This window comes from Heterocephalus glaber, unplaced genomic scaffold, assembly GCF_053883595.1.
Source record: "Heterocephalus glaber isolate CG9 unplaced genomic scaffold, H.glaber_assembly_v1.0 deba00000768, whole genome shotgun sequence".
Classification (NCBI taxonomy): Eukaryota; Metazoa; Chordata; class Mammalia; order Rodentia; family Bathyergidae; genus Heterocephalus; species Heterocephalus glaber.
Window position 1 is genome coordinate 3,406,657 of NW_028258162.1, and position 17,791 is coordinate 3,424,447.

The 17,791-nt window shown below is 40.8% G+C and overlaps 1 protein-coding gene across 6 annotated transcripts in view; it reads left to right on the top strand.

The window, feature by feature from the left end:
* Positions 1-6,401: 6,401 nt before the first annotated feature.
* The window catches only part of Pter (phosphotriesterase related), a 53,519-nt gene continuing 42,129 nt past the window's right edge, over positions 6,402-17,791 (top strand). For 2 of the 6 annotated variants that reach the window (XM_021240446.2, XM_004859978.4), the window contains exon 1: positions 7,135-9,754. The gene's annotated coding sequence lies outside the window, so the exon portion shown is untranslated. The other 4 variants (XM_004859981.4, XM_087207091.1, XM_004859979.4 and 1 more) reach the window with 4 other exon arrangements.

Consider the following 17,791-nt stretch of genomic DNA (forward strand, 5'->3'; position numbering starts at 1 on the left):
CTGCGGTTTAAACCTTTCTGTGGGACTTCAACTGCTTTGAGTTAAAAGCCCTTTTGTTTTGCAGCAGTTGGGGATGTTTTTAAAGTGCCTGCAAATCTTCTTTGCCCACTTCCAAGAGACGCAAAACATTTTACTTACATTTCTGAATAATTCTTAGAGTTTTAGAGTTGTCAAATTCTAGATTTGAATCTCAATGTAGCCACTAATTAGCTATAAGACCTTGACCAAAAAACACTTTGTGTCTCTTGAGTATCTGTAAAATGGGGATTATGCAGGGGTAAAATATTAAAAATGTTTGCAAAGGGCTGTTAGAATGCAGACTGGGACACAAACTATCAATGGCAGTTATTTTTATTGCTGTTGTTATCAGTATTGCAAAAGTCTTTGAATTGGCACTATGTTGTCCAGAATTCCTACACCCTTGGTCTTAGACTCATGGTTCAGGCTCTTGATTTTCCTGCACAGACTCTAAGTCAGGTCCTTCCTTCTGCCCTGTGGATTCCCAGCTTCTGTCTGCCCTTTCCATATAGCCTTGGGACCAGCATACCCTGATGTCTAATAGCACACTGCATACTCAATTTTGTTTGCTATTTCCAATTTCTCTGTACTTAAACCTTAATTACTCTTTCCCTATCTAGCAAAACTCATAATACAGTTCTGAAGCTGTCAGATAAGACAAATAGTGTATCATTTAATCCATGCACCAACTTGATGAAGGTACAAGGCCTTGGCCATCCTCAGACCATAAACTCTCTGAGGTCCCAAGATGGCTTCCTCAATTCTCATCATCTCCCAGTAGGATGGAACACATTAATTCTGCTGGGTTACATGGCCATGCTGAGCTGCAACAGAAGTTGCAAATTAGAATCTCTAACTGAGTGGCCATGAACCCCACTAAATTACCAGAGATACATCTCAGAGACGACCAGGAATCTGCCAGAGAGATGTAATAGTATTCCCATTTTATATGAGGACACCATCACTCAGAGAAATTAAAAGTTCTCACCTCAAGAAAACAGAGAAGTCAAGAGTCAAAGTCTGTTCCGTCAGGCTGCACAACTATTTGTGAATGTGCTGATGAGCAGTGCCTCAGTCCTCATGTTCACTGAGAATACAGCTGCCTCCAGCAATCTCACTAGGAAATCTGTTTCAAATAAAAGGCCGAGATTTTTCCACCCTTATTCTAGCCAGGGGATTAAAACAAACTCTTCAGTTATTTTAGCTACAACATGATTTTATAGACCCTAGAAATTCTCTTAGCAATATTTACAAAGTAAGTGATACAATTTTGCAAATGCAAAAGAGGTCTTCAGCAACTAAGGCTGCAAAGACTTGTCTTCCTTGTATACTGCAATGATTACAAAGTTGTATTTAAATAAAGTTTCTGATTAAAATTTTAAACTAATTCCATGCAAATTTTTAAAAGATCTTCCAATGCAAAGAAAGAAAATATTCACATTGTTTAAAGAAAAAAATCAAGTTATTTTACTCATGTTTGGTTCAAATCCACACTGCTTAGTTTTTCAATACTGGAAAAACTTCCATTTGGCATTCTTCACAGGTAAATACAGACTTAACAGTTAATGACTAGCTTCCCTGCTGACATTTTCAGATTTAATTCATTCTATTTAACCTAATTCTCCACACTGTTTATTAAAGATCAATAATCACATTATTGTGTGCTAACAGATGCTTCTAATGCATAAATAATTCTCTCAAAGATTTGGAAACCACTGTGGAAGCCATTTAATATTCATTATTAATGATTGGGTAATGGGGTAGTTTTCAATTTGCATATGGGTACTGTTAATCAGAGTAAACTATCTGCTGTAACAGATATATAATCTCCAAATCTTAGCGACTTAAGACCATAGAACTGCATTTGTTATTCACGTTTTTGCATAGTTAGGGCTCATATAAAACTTCCGCTCAACTAAATCATTCAGATATAGCTCCCTGCCCTCTTGCAAGATGGTTTTCCACATCCTAGGAATTCTTTCCATCCAGCCCACAGATAGACAAAGAGAGCAAGATGGGGGCTGAATGGGAGTTTTGTTGATGGACCATTTCTGGAAGGCACTTGTTACTTCCAGCATAACCAATTGGCTGGCACTCAGTGGCAGGACCACACCTGAACTGCAAGGGAGTCTGGGAAATGTAGTACAGCTATGTGTCGGGGGAGGGAGACATGGATTTAGACATGGATTTCAAATACAATTGAATCCTTATCACAAATACCAAAAGAGCTTGCTAGGCTAGAAAAAAAATTAACAAGGCAATTCAATTAACAAGTGTTTTTTAAAGTTAATGATAATATAATTTTAAATTATGGCCTTTATTTAACACTAAAAAATACTAGTAAAATAATTGTAATTGAAGTCTTTGCCATTTATTTACAAACAACTGTCTAAAAAGTCAAGTATTTTTATTGCAAGAATATGTACATAAAATAAAATTGACATTTTAACTATTTTTAAGTGGCATTAAGTACACTCACATTGTTGGACAACTATCACCACCATCTCTTCTTTTCTTTTTTTCTTTTTTTTTTTTTGGTACCGGGGATTGAACTCGGGTCCTTGTGCTTATACAGCAGGCAGTGAAACCACTGAGCTAAATCCCCAGACCAATCTCTATAACATTACATCATCATAAACTGAAACCCCCTACCTATTAAATAACTTCCCCTATCCCTGGCAACTACCACCCTGCCTCTGTGTCTATGAATTTGACAATTCTAAGTATGTCATATAAGTAATATAATACAATATTTGGCTTCTTGAGCCTGACTTATTTCACTTACCACATTGCCTTCAAAGTTCATCCAAGTTTAAGGTTAAATAATATTCCATTACATGTACTGCCACATTTTTTAAAATCTGTCAGTGGACATTTGGGTTACTTCCACCTTGTGGGGATTACAAATAATCTTGAATATGGATATACAAAACGTTCAAGTCATTGCTTTCACTTCTTGGATTTATACTAACAGGAGGAATTGCTGTGTCACATGCTAATTTGATGTTTAATTTTTTGAAGAACTGCATGCCGTTTTCCACAGCAGTAGTAAAGTCAAAATGTTTTTAAGATAAACTTGTAATCAGTATCTACCCACAAAATGTTGTAATAACTTCTTGATAAGGACATTGTCCCCAGTAGAAGTTTTGCTCATTGGAGGATTATGTGCTTTCAATGTAGCTTCTTAAAAATCAGAATTGTTTTAATTTCATTTTCCCTTTGCTTCATTATTAAATGAAGTAATAAAATGTGTTGAATAGTTTGCTGTGTTCAGGAAGAGCACAAAGAGCAGAAATTTGATTGCAAAAATATGTGCTTAAAGTTCCATTCTAACCCCATTATGACACTGCTCTCTGTATTAGTGACTTTTCAGGTGCTGGGAGAAAATATCTGACACTCACAATTTAAAAGAGAAGAGGTTTATTTTGGTTTACAGTTTCAGAGGTTTCAGTCCATGGCCAGCTGACTCCAAGGTAGAAAGGGCATGATGCAAGAGGGCTGCGGAGCAAAGCTGCTCAAAAAAGGAAGGGTCAGAGACAAGAACACATGCTTTTAAGTCACACCCAGTGACCCACCTCCTCTCATCAGGCCCCACCTCTAAACAGACATTCAGCCATGAACTTATCAATGGATTCGTCCTCTGACGAGCTCAGCACCCTCCACAAGCCAGCACCACTTCAGAATAAATGAACTTTTGGGGGGACATTTGAGATCAAATCATCACACTATCTAATAGATTTCCCAGAAATAATAGGAATGATGCATCACACCATGCCCAGCATTCAAGGGAAGAACATCTCCACTCCACTGTGTTAGCTTCTAATTAACACTTAAAACCTGATGGCAACACCATTTACAGAATTGACATCTTTAGCTGTGCGCCTTTTCTGTTGCTTATCTGATAATTATGTAGGTTGCTTTATATTTCATCCTCTCTAGATTGTTTCTACAGATTAATTTTTGTGTAAATACTTAAAACAACCAGCTAGGGTGATGAAAACCTACAAGTTTAACCTAAACAGCAAGGGTCTTTGAATGTTTGGTTTTGATTTCATTCTCCCTGCCAATTTAATGTTTCTAAGTACAGGTACTGTCGAAATTCAAAGAAACTATGAAAATGAAAAGCAAGTACTATAGAAACGAGAGTGTATTTGAACTAAACCCTTAACTAAGAGATTGATTTGGCAACCTTTGGTGCTTTAATAATGTGATTTTTAACTTTGGTATTTCTTCACAGACATATGATAGAACATTGGTATTCTAGCTTTCAAAAAATAGTTTGAAGTTAAGTTTCTCCAGGAGGAAAGAGTGAAAAATTAAACTGGACACAAGTTTGATGCCAGATTATTATTTTTGACTGCAGAACATTATAAAAAATATTTTTCACCCATTCTTGTTCACCTATCTCCAGAGCTAGTCGATTTTGAGGCCAATGCTGAAGCACATTTATTTTACTTATTTTTAAAAACACAATAGCATTTGGTGCTTAACAGTAGTGCTTTAGTAATTTACCACACACAAAGAGTATATAATCAGATACTGTATGCTAAAAGGTTTTCCACCGTTGTTGCCGCTTATTGGAGCATACCTATTCATAACAGTTTGATAGAGTTCTGATATAAATCTTTTGCATATTAATTTGAAGGCTTTTTGCAGCTATTTCTTTCAAAGAGAAATACAATCTGGAGTAGTTTCTCTTTAACATTACCTTTTTAAAGAATAAAATCATAGAAATAAGAGCCTGCAAGTGAAATCCATCACAAATCTTGCTCAATGGGTTTAATGTGGGCAGCAGAGAATTTAGTAACTTCCCTAAAGAAAACCTGAAGTCATTTTCTAACGTGAACCTTGTGTATAATTTCACGTCTGGCAGCATGGGCCGTTAAAATGCATGACATTATAAATAATGGACTTTTAGGCCTCTGCTTAACAGGCATTGTCGGGTACCCATTTACACGGCTTCGTGGTTGCAGCACACACAATCGAGTGGCAGCTGGCACTGACATCACCCTGGGAGCCTCCCTCAATCCGTCTGTTCATTACACAATCTCAGTGTGAGTCCCAGTCATTCTAGGGACATTCAACTCTCCCCAGACTCGGGCCTTGCCGTTCTTCCCCTCCACATTTATTGTCGTCTCTCCTCTTCTCAGGCCTGGCTTTTCTGCCCATCCCTGTTGCTAGGGTTTACTCAGCCAAGCTCCCTAGACCCCTCGTTCTCCCTCAGTATCTTCTCCCTGCCAACAGAGCTCTTTTCTCAATAACGTCTCATACTTTTCACACTCCTTGAAAACAAAATGAAATTATTTTAAGTAAGAAAAGAAGACATGTTGTTCTCTTTTTTTCGGCCTTAAATGGATTCATTCCCCAGCCTCCTCGAGAAGTGCCTCATTCTGCAGTACCAAGAAGGATGGTTTAGTGGTTGATATGAACCAACCCAGATTCTAGTGCTGCCCTCAAACAAGGTATTTCTTTCTCTAAGTCTGGTTTTTTGTCTGTAATTGGAGGGGAATAACTCCTCCCACTCGCAGGCTTCTCTAAACTCTAACAAGTTACCATACACCTGTTACAGAGCCCTGCCCCATTTGCCTCAATCTACATCCTCAATTATTATTAAATCTTTCCCTTCCTTTGAAATGGCTCCTGTAGGGTCTTCCCATCCGCACTTTTTTTCTTCGCATTTGGGATTAAATCGATTACAGTGCAATACTTCAAGGTCTTACTCTAATGTGAGAACTGCTTCTGGTACCACGGTTTGCGCACGCAGGCGTAGTCACTAACCCTGCATTCCCGGATCTGTATTCACTGAACCAGATGAAGTACTACAGCCAGTCCGAAAGAGGAAACTCAGGCCTAGGAACAAGAAACAGAGAAGAACCAGGACCGCAAACCCAAGGTTCTCTGTATGAAGGGCACGGACGCAGATCCTATGGTGACACCGCCTCTGGTGTGTCGGCCCTGGAGAAAACTAAGAGCCACTGTAGGCCCGAACGTATGGGGTTATTCCGTGAGAACTGGGATCTGGGGAGAACGCAGCTAATGACTTTCTCTTGGCGGGGCTGAGCCCCTCGTTCTTTCAAACCGGCCAAAAAGAGAAAAAAACCCTCTCCTTCCAGGATATTTGGGGTTATCTCTCTATAACAGACTCTAGCCCAGAGTAAGTGGGCTCCCAGCCCAGCCCAGGAAAAGACCTGGCAGCTGCAGGCCCGCCGCTTGGGACGGAGGAGGCCTGCAGCTGGCTGGGGTCCAGACCTGAGCGCAGGAGGGCGGGGCGGGGCGGGGGCCCACCGGGTGTGTCCTAGGCGCTAAAATGGGGCGTGGCTAGCGCCAAGTGAGCGTGGGCAGCGGCCGAAGGCGGGGCTCCCGGGTGGTGGGCGTGGCTCGGAGCCTGGTGGGCGTGGCTGGGCCGGGGACGGGGAAGGCCTGGAGCGGAAGGTGAAGCGGGAGGGGCGAGGGGCGAGGGGCCGGAAAGGGCCGGGAAGTTGGCCGGGCGCGGGGTCCCGAGGGCGGCGGCGCGCAGCGGATCGCAGGCGCCCAGAGCCGGAGCCGGAGCGGGCGCGGGAGCGCTGGGCGCGGTAGGAGGGGCCCCTGGCGCCCTGGGACCGCCGGGAGCTGCAGGGCCGGGCGCAGGCTCGAGCTGGGGCCTAGCAGCGGCGCGGGGCCCGACCAGGCTCCTTAGCCCCTTCCCTCGCTTCCGCCTCCCTGCGCCCCGGAGCCTCCGCCTGGGCGTCGCCCGTGTGTTACGTCCATCCCGAAGTTTCCCGCCCACCTGCCGCCTCCCGGTGGGAGCGAGTGAGGCGAGCGCAGCTCGGGGTGCGGTTTTATAAAGGCGCCCGGGTGCTGGGCTTCCTGCCGGGAGAACCCACCGGAAACCCTGGCATTCGCTCCCAAGTCGCCTCCACAGGGGCACCTGCAGCACCGTCGCCTTCCTGGTCACAGAACGAAAGGAAGGGATCTGAGGACTTAAGTCCCAGTTCATTTTCCGTAGACAGCACGCACGGCAGTCACCTCAAGGCCTGGTGTCATTTAAGAAACACCTACCCCCTTCCGAGAAATCTCAGTGCCCTGGAGGGAGAGAAAAGAAAACCTTGCTGGCTGTTGATAGGAATTCAGTGTTTAGAAGAACAGTTCAAACACCAGATTCACAAAGTGCAACTTGATGAGGTTGTGTTTGTGTTGTTGGAGGTTGCGTGTTGGTTTAGGGTTATAAACGTTACCAAAACATGGAATATAGCTTTCTGGAGTAAAAAAGCAAAGTATTTTATTTCAGGTCCTTGATTCTAGAGTCATAATTGGAATCCCCACGCCTATACCTTTTCACAGTAAAAGCTAATTGCCGGGGTGGTGTCTGGGTCATTGAGAGATTTTCATGGTACAGATGAGAAAGTTAAGACACAGAACGGTTAAACCACAATGCTGGAAAGTTTAAAGGTGGGGGGGGAAATATTTTTCCGACTCCAAAGCCTGTGCTCTTACCCCTTAGGCCACCCCACACTTTGTATATCACAAGTCTGCCCCGTCACCAATAGGAACTAAAAGTACACTCCTGAGCAGGGCAGTCAGAGGATGAGAAGGATTTAAAGATGTTGTTCTTTTCTTAGAGACCTGTAAGGTTAGAGGAAGCATCAAAGAACTTGGTATGTTCTAGAAACTTCCAGAAGGACAGAGCAGCTGGAGCTTGGGTGCTTGGTTCAAGGGGAAATTGGAGAGCTGGGTAGGACTAGGTCATAGGAAGCTTTGCAGCCTGATGAGGGCTTAAGATTTTCTTGTAAAGCTGTGGGAAGCCACTCAGGGGTTTTAGGCAGGGGAGAAACATGAAGTGGCTATGATGAAGCCCAAACAGAAGCTGGTGGTGGCTCTGGTTAGGGTGGTGGCGGCAGAGACAGAGGAAATGGACTTTGCAGCTATCACCGTTGGTAGCGCCTTCCTGAGCACTGGTCTAAAATAGCACTCACAGACCATGGTATCCTCCACCCCACGCACTTCATTTTACTTCCATATTGCTTTGGCCCCCAGGGGATACTTCGGTTTTATTTCTAAATCATTATTTACTCCCTGGAATAAGAATGTCAAGTACTTGAGGACGGGATGGTGGTGCTTATTTTGTTTACTGTGGTTTCTCCAGCAGCTGTTGGTGCACAGCTGTATGCAAAGTCAACTCTTAATACATATTTATCGAATGAATGGATTCATGTTAAATATTTTGGATTTGGATTCCACAGAACTTCCTGAGGTATTGAATGTGAATGTGAGAAAAAGGGAAAAGCCAAAGATGATTCTTAGTTTCTTGGCTTGAAAACTGAGTAAGTTGTCACTGGCAGTTATTAAACAAAGGTTAGGGAAAAGACAAATTGGGGATCAGATCGGAGAGAATATTCTACTTGGTACACATTGAGTCTGTGATGTGTTAAGATACTGCTGCATTTTTAAAAATCCTAAAATTTAACAGATTAACATTTATTGTCCCACAGTTTCTAGGGATCTGAATGTTAGATGTGATTGAGTTGGTTGTTTCTGGTTAAGGCACAGGAAGCTTAAACCACAATGCTGGAAAGTTTAAAAGTGGGGGGAAAAAATCTATATTTTTCTGACTCCAAAGCCTGTGTGCTCATCCCTTAGGCCACCCCACACTTTGTACATCCTGAGTCCACCACCACCAATGGAAGGTAAAGACCAGGGCTCCTGTCACGGCAAGGCGTGATAGGGGCTGAAGTATCTGCTTCTGCACTCTTCCCATGGTTGCTGATAAACTACATGGCTGTTGGCTGGAGAACTCAGCTCCTCACTGTGTAGACCTCTGCACAGGGCTGATTATAGTGTAGCTTCGCCCACAGTGAATGATCCAAGAGAGAAAGAGAGCCCAAGATGGAAGCCGCAGTCTTTGTAGAGCCCAGACTCAAAAGGGACAAACCCTTTCTTATGCCAGAGGCTGGTCACACAGACCAGACTTGAGCAGTGTGAGAAGGAAGCACACAGGGTGTGAAAGCCAGGAAGGACGAAGTTGCTGGAGGGCACTGGAGAGGCCGCCTGTCCCTAAGTCTGGTTGCTATGATCTGAATGTGGTTTGTCCCCAGAAGTTGATGTGGTAGAGGACGGGTCCTCCATGTCCCAGTAGTGAGAGAGAGTGGAACTTTAAAGCGAGCAGCCTTCTGGGAGGGGATTAGTTCACAGGGACACTACTCTGTGAGGAAGGAATTAAGACCTGCTTTGGGGAGTGGGTTGGTTCTCGTGGAACTGGACAGGTTACCAATGGAGTGGATTGGTACGGAGCACTCTACATATTTCTGCACCCACCATTTGTCCACTTGTCACTGTCACACCTGCTCCTGCTCTGAGATGCCACCTGCCATGTGACATAGCCGGAAGTCCTTACTGGAGGCGGGACAGGTGCCATGTCCTGATCTTGGAGTCTACGTCTCTAAAACTGTGGGCTAAACCAGTCTCGGGTATTTTGTTAAGCAGCACAAAAAAGGACTAAGTCAGATATCCACATGGAAATGCCACATAAGCTTGTGTGGCTTATAAGGGGGATCTGGATAATTATGTGGGAGTCATTGGTTATGATACATGAAGCTGTTGGTACAAAGGTCCAGGGAGAGAATATTAACAGAGGAAAGAATAGGACTTTGGCCTCAGCACCAAGGAATCCAACATTTAGAGGCAGTAGAGAGGATCTGGTAAAAAGCAAGGCAGGAGGAAAACCAGGAAAGTGTGTGTTCTGTGAGTAACTTACTAAAAGGTAGGTTTCACTGTTCAAGTTTTCCTTTCCCCAGAAAGGGCAGAGAAGACTTTTAATATGGCTGAAATGAAAAGCATTGCTGGAAAAAATATATATAATTTAATGCGATTTGAAGTGGGAAGAGTTAAATTTTGAGCCAGATAGGACTCGAAAACATAAGAACACACATACAGAGGGAAGTCAGTCTCAGGAAGTACGGACCTGTGTACTCCTTCCCTTCCTGGTGGGGGTCTTGGCCACAGGTCCCTGTGGTTATAGTAGGCTGAGAACTTTTAATTAAGCTTGGAGACAAAATGGTGAGCTGTATGATATTGCATGAACTTGGACAGTGTCCACCCTTGCTTCCTTATACTTTAAAGTATTAATCTACAAGGAGTCTTCCCCTCAAATGCCTGAATTATGCCAGTAAAACATAGCAGCAGTACTAAAAGTTCCTGATTAAACTTTACCCTGCTCAGGGGCTCTATGAACTTGACTGAAGTGGTTGTTGAATATTTGTTTCCATACAGCAAATATGCTTCATCCTTTCTTGTGTATTTTTAGTGGAGTAGGTTTTTCCAGTAAGATTTTTGTAAAAGTCTCATTCATCGGGATTTTGTCTCAGGAAAGTAAGAAAGAAAAGAAAAGCAGAGAGATAAACGATCTGGTTTCACCTGGCCACTTGGCATAAAGTGGGTCTGTGGCTCTGACTGTTGCATGTTCTGCCTGCTCAATGTGGGGGTCATGGTCATTTCTGTGTCCCCTTCCAGGTAGGTCTGGCCCCGTGAGTGGTTTGCCCAGTGAAATATAAGTGGAGTGACATATGCCGCTTCCAAGTGAAAGTCTCCGGAACCAGCAAAGGCTCTGTCACCTTCTCTTTCCCTCTGTCACGGTGACCACCCAGACGACAACACCTCTGTCAGCCTGGGTCATGGAATGAGCTCCTCCCACCCTCTGTTAAGCAGGAACAATGAACTAGAAATAAACTTTTGTTGTGCTTAGGCCTTGAGATTTGGGATTGTTTCTTACTGCAGCCTCACTTCACCTAGCCTACCTAATACACTGCATGGAGGTTGGAACCACAGGTATCCAGGGATTTCTACCAGACACCTTGGGAACCTCAGAGAAGGTGCTGCAGACAGGCCTGTCTCAGGACTACTATGCCTCTCAATGCTGGGAAGGTGGCAGGTGCACTGTTTCCCATGATGCTCTGCTCAGCTTCGTAATTCTATTTTTAATTATTTATTTATGTATGTATTTATTTATTGCAATACTAAGGATCTAACCCAGGGTTGCACTCCCATTGAGCTACATTCCCAGCCCCTTTTTGAATTTCGAGACAGGGTCTCACCAAGTTGCCTAGGGTCTGCCTCAGCTTCTGGAGTAGCTGGGATTACAGCTGTGCACCAAAGCACCTGACCAGCTCTGTGATTTTCATCAAAAGGGGCAAAAAAAATCACATGTGGATGCTTAATTACATTTTATTAGAGCAGTTGGTGTTAAAGTATAAAATGTATAGGTTCAGGAAAAGGTAGAGACTAAAATTTTCAGGTCTAGTTTGAGAAACACAATATATATTTTTAAATTTTCAGTATACTGCCACTTTTTCCAAGATAGAGGAGTGTTCACATGCAAGTTGTGAAGAGATGATTCTTGCCAAATGTATCAGTGGATGCATTTCAGAAATTATTTGGTCACCAAAGGACATTTGAAATGAATCATCCATACTTAACCATTGACTGATTTCTTTTTTCATGCAGCATGAAAGAATATTTTAAATATGATTTCCTGACTCTTTTTATGTCAGATCCAAGAGGATGAGACTTAGGTTTTGCTCTCAGCATCCTGGAGGAAACATGTTCACTCTTTTACTGTGACTTAAACAGAAGTGAAGCCGGAAGCATTTTGTTTTGGGCAGAGCTGAGCTGTATTCTGAGGGCCACTGGCCATAAATCCAGGCTCCCCAGAGGTTAACCGTCAAAGTTCTCCCCTCTCGCACTCCGACGAGTGATATGATGATGATAGATTGCTTGGACATGACGGCCCCAAGCACTGGTGTGATGAATTATGTTGTTCAGGGCATGACCAAAGATTCTCTATTGTCAGTCTGCCATACTGAGTATTGACAATATTCATAAATAGCCTTCTGCCAACTTGGGTCTGCACTTTGCATATTAAATTCTTTATTTTCACAGGTCCTGGTTTTTTAGATGTTAGTCATCTCTGTATTCCACTGAATTCGCGTAGCTAATCAACCTTTTATTTTATCTGCTCCCTACTCATTAAAGGGGAGTGAGGTGTATGCGGTTGTATAGAGTAATTTCTCTCTTTCTTTATAGAAACTGTTAAAATAGTAATAATTAGTCCTTTTCACTAAATCTGGAGTAATAACAGCTTATTTTGCAGGGACTTAATAGGGTAATTAATTGATACAGTATTTGAAAAGCTCTTTGAACAGAGTATTGAAAAATATTGTTAATTTAATGTCCATTGCATCCACAAAATCCTCAATACTATTGTGTATACCAACAAAGATTTTCTTGATGTTGCTTACTAGTAATGTTATATATATGTTGATTTTGTAAATATTTTAAATATTTTCATAAACTGGCAAAGTTATCTCATGCTTACACCTTCATGTTTCTACATGTCTCATGTATACCATAAATTAAATGGATTAAAATAACAAATTCAGTTAAAGAGACAGGTAATAATTGTCAACATGTCAGCAGAGTTGGCTTCTCGTGAGGCCTCTCTCCTTGGTTTGCAGTTGAAACACTGAAATAATTAAATAAAAACAGAAGCAACACTATTAAACTGAGTAGGTAAAGTTTATTATTAACCAATAGACGTGCATAACCAAGTACAGCTTCCTGTACAAACTACAGTCGTCCAAATATTTCTTTAATAACTTGCTGATATTTTTACCCAGTGTTTAGTCTCTGAATAAAAAATTTGCTGTGATTAGTCCTCATAGTCACATTATCAAAAAGGGCAGAAGGATACCAGTATGCTGTGCTCCTGTCTCAGCTGTCCCCCTGGAATGTGGCGTTAGTGCTGCAATGTATTGGGCATTACTGTCTCCCATCCTATCACCTGGAAATTTCTAGGGAGGCAGAAAAGTCGCTGCAGAGAGACGTGAGCCCAAGGACCTAGCAAAGCTCTTATATTCAAAGAAATCCTGGGAAATGGGAGAGAATCAAAGAACTTTCACCGTTAAGTTATCAGTCCACATCTGCCATGCATAGCATTGTAGATTCAGGAAAGCTTTGCAATCCCTCAGAATAGAATCATAGAGGGTTTTTTTCAATCCTGAAAAAGATTTTTTTTGTAGTAAATTAGTAGCCAAAACTCCTTAGAGGATTGTCATATGAGTATATAAGACTATGTTAGTAATATTTGAGGTAACTGATGAGTGGTTTTTAGTAAGTTGCAGAACATTTTTCCCTTGTAAAACTATTGTAAATTAGAAGTTATTGTTAATGTTGAGTGGTGGATTCAGTATACTGTTCTTTTGTGAACTTTTGAAAATGTCCATATGAAAAGGCTTAAAACCTTTTTTAAAAAAAGAAGGAATGAATGAAATATATCGCCTCCTGTGAGTTAAAATTTGATACGTTTTCAAGGACAGATTAAATGAGGTGTACATGCAGGGGTTAGACAATATATGTGTAAGTAGAATGTGGCTTTAACTACTAATTGCTCTGTAGAAAAGTACTGTTGAAATGTGTATTAAAGAATGGCTACAGAAATGTCTATCCTAGCTTTGGTCTAGATTATTTGAGACACGTTTTATCATTCTCTAACATATAGTATATCTAGTACGCCCATGAGTCAGTGCTTTACAGCCTGTTAAGAGTTTCCTAGGCTTCGAGGCTGCAGCCTCTGCAAACTCAGTCTTTCACTTGGGAGCCTGTTCATTTGCCAGAGCCGAAAACCACTGAACTCAAGAATTTAAGAAAGAGCGGTACACCATGCCTGGCTAGTGCCCACGACCGGATACTTTCTATGAAAAGTCCTCTGCTGTGACAGCAGTCTGACATTAGGCAAGAGTGTTCTTCCGAGAGGTCACGCTCTATCTCCTGCAATCAGTGCCTGTCCAAGTTCTCTCAGCCTCCATGTCTAGGTCTGGAAACTACCATGGGTCTCACTCATGAGCCTCACCCACATTTGCACAAATCTCAGGCCCGATGCAGATTTCTTTTTATTTCTGTGCCACTTTGAACTTGCCTCCTATCATTCAGTGAAGTGCATCTTCAAGGGCATTCCTCTCTCTCTGTTATGTACCACATATTTTGCAGCAACTCAGTGCATCAGTATTGAAGCATCTTCTCTTGAGACTGAGTTTGCAGCCATATTCAGTCTGGCAGATGTACATAAAGGAGAAAGTTCTTGCACATAGAATCGCAGTGCCCCAGTTTGACATTTCTCATTCCTCTTAGGCATTATCCTTTCACTTTTTGTCCATCAGTGTATTTGGGTGGAGGGATCAAAATAGGCCAAGCTAACAGTTTCACGATTAAATGATCTCCAGGGTGAGTTATAAAGGTCTGTTTATAAAGGTCTTGTGGATTTCAATTTAATTCATAGCTTTGTAACTTATAAAAGAACATATGTAGTTTCTTAGCATTTGCAAGACTTCTTTGCTACTAATTTTTGCTACTAATTATTTTTGCTATGTTACCAAAGGATTAATTTCTAAATTTCTTTATTTTTTGAAAGACCAAATTAGGATTATAAAAGATTTTATGTGGGATTTTCATAATGCTTTATGTTGTGACATTGTAATTTTTTCATGACCCTGTTTCCACTTTATTTGAGTTTTTATTAGTAATAGCTTGGCCAAAGTAAGTTTACATGACCTATTCCTCTATAATATAATAATTTAATTTTTTTGTTTGCTTTGTTTTTGGTGCTAAATGGTGAACCCAAGGCCCTATGTGTGCTAAAAATGTGCTCTACCACTGAGCTATAACCAACCTCCAAGCTCATAAAATTGAGGAGAGTTTCTTATATGTCATTTCTACACAAAGAATAATAATGTATTAAACTTTAGAGTTTTACTCTACAAATATTGGTAAGCTTAGTAAGTAGCTGTACTCTGACAATAATGTCTTGATCCATATTCAGTATACCCCACCTCATATTTGTATTTTTAAACCAACATCATTTAGAATAATGTCAACAATTACAGGATCAATAAAAAGGTCTGTGAGTTGGAATTGGATAATAGATTTCTCTGCCTAATTAAAAGTCAAGATTATATTTCTGATGAGTTGACGGGGATGGTAGGAGTTAATTCTTTAACAAGCCAAAGAAAATTAATAATGGGTTACAAGACATTGTAGAGATGTTGCTAGACCCTTTAATTTTCACCAGTTCTCATAAAACTTGATTAATTTTCATATCATCTTCAGGAACATCTGCTATGCTTATGTGCTACCTTTACTACTAATTACTTAATATTCATTTTTAAACCAACCTACTTTTCCATGTTAGCTTTTTCCTAAGCAATATCTATGGCTTTTAATGTTTATTACTGTTTTTCCTAGAGCACATTAAAATAAATAAAAACTTGATTAAAACATTTTAAAATTCACGTATACCACCTAAAACCATTTTGAACTGCTTTTGTAATATACATATTTTTAAATAAAACATTGACAAAATCAGCAGATATTTAATTTTTTATTTATATCACTATCCATTAAAGAAAAAAAATTCTTAGTTGTTCATTTGGCACAGAATTTTCAGTAAAAGTTCTGTATTCTGCAATTATTAGAAACTTTAAAAACTATGTTTTTATGTATATGTGCACATGTGTGTGGATTGCTAATGGGTGATTTAGCTATTATTTGGGAAATAATCAACAGTTTTCAGTTCCTTAGGATAGTGTCATATATTTGAGGGCTAATAAAGCCTTCATTATTTTATACTTGTGCCTCTGTTTGATTCTTTTTCACAAGCCATATAAAGGCTGATAAGTAACAATCTGGACCTTCTGGTTTGTGAAGTGTTTTTATTTCATTCATCTGTTAGTAATAATCTGCTGTTTTTAGTAAGTCGATAATAAAGACTGTAACATGGTTTGCTTGAATGAGGTTTGCCTAATGAGACATCAAAAAAGAATTCATGGGGCCAGGGATTTAGCTCAGTGGTCCCGCTGCCTGCCTGGCAAGTGCCAAGGTCCTGAGTTCGATCCCCAGTACCGAAGAGAAAGACATCAATAGGCTTCATATTCCTTGTGTAGAAATGTTCTGTCTGATCTTCCACTACATATATGTCCTTGTTTATTTAATATGTAAACAAACTGAACCCGTGGAGAAGCTGTGGCACCCTATCCACGTAGATTCATAGAACTTGTGTCTGAAAGGGATTTTAGAGATCACTTTAACTCTTTTATTAATGAGGAAACTGAGTTCCACAGATCCATTTGTCCAATGACACACTTTTGGCATTTCAACTTTATTGGTAACATTTACACAGTTGGTAAAGTTCTAGTTTTTCTTCCTCTAGGAGAAACAGTATATTCCGATGATCATTATGCTGTCCAACCTGTCTGCATTATCACAGTAGGTTTAACATTAATTTTGGTGACATCCAAGATATTTTATAGCTATTATTTGTATCAACAAAATATTAACTTACCAAATTAGAAAATTAGCCTATTGAATCAGAAATCATTTCTGTTTCCTTTAGTATATTTGAAAGAGAGTAGAAAAGCCTATGATACTTTTCTAATTTGTGCCAAGGTATATTGATATAAAAAATCTAATATCTGTTCCTAAGACAAGTATACGTGGATTTAAGCTTTCCAAATTCTTGATTTTTAATCTGTGATTATAATAAAAACTGATAAACATGTAATAGATATACATCTTGATATTAATACATAAAGAAAAATATATGAAATTAGTTAAAGTATTAAAGAATAAGCTAAGAAGTGAGAGTTTAATTTCATGTGATATCTAGACAAGAATTCAATAGAATAGCAAATGCCACAAAGACTTTACCTGTGAAGTTAATAAGTTCCAAAAGAAGGAAGCTAATTTTGTTTATGTAATAGGTTTATATTGCTCCACAGCTTGTTGGTAAAAGTAGCATTGTGCACTTAGAGAGCGTGTCTTTATCCTTACTGTGTTCCAATTAAAAAAGCGTTATTAGTGCTTTTCAGAAACCGAACCTCAGAGTAATTCTGAGGTTTCCCAGGCCCACACAATCCAAGAAAGGGAAAATTAGTGACCATTATCCCGCAGAATGTGGTGATACACCATAAACAAGAAGCCAAGCAAGTCTTTAATAATACAAGATGCTTTTACCAGTTGTTAATTCTTCTGCACTTAATGCTACCAGAGAGTACATACTTCAAATCTGTTCCCTGTGTTTTCAGACCCACAGCAGCTCCGAAACCTGTGCATTCTTTCCAGTCAAGTTAATTTGTTCATCTTCTCATGGACATTTACAGAATGCCCACTAGGGGCTAGGCCTGGTGCTAAATATTGGCTGTGACGTTGTCCTCACTTAAACATTGCCCAGAGGAGCAGAGGCTCGTGAGTTATGATAATCCGTTTGCAGTTCTCTGGTGGTGTCCTCCGAGAATTCTAGAAGATTAGAGGCCCCTCAGATGCACACAATATCCTGCCAGTCTCTGCAGTGTGTGCCATTTGTCACGGACGCGTGATGGTCATTTTACGCTGTGTTTTCAGCTACGCCCCGCAAGCCGAGGAGACTGTTGGGGGCGGGCTGGTGCTTTTCTGAGTAGGAGTTTCTTTCTTCCGGTCTTTGATCGGATGCCTCGAGAGACAGCTTGCTAGCACTTCTCTGAACAATAAACATGATCCAGCATCTCTGCATGGAAAACAGTAGAGGTCCCTGTAAAAGAAGAAGTTTCCTGCCTGTATCAGTCCATTTCTGTGACTATTACGAAATATCTGAGACTGGCTAAGATATCAAGAAAGAGGTGTATGTAGGTGGGTGTGGACAGAAGGAGCAAGTGTTGGGGGAGTGACAGGCAGGGGCCAGGCCCACGCTTCTGCAGCAGTCTCCTCTCTTAGGAAC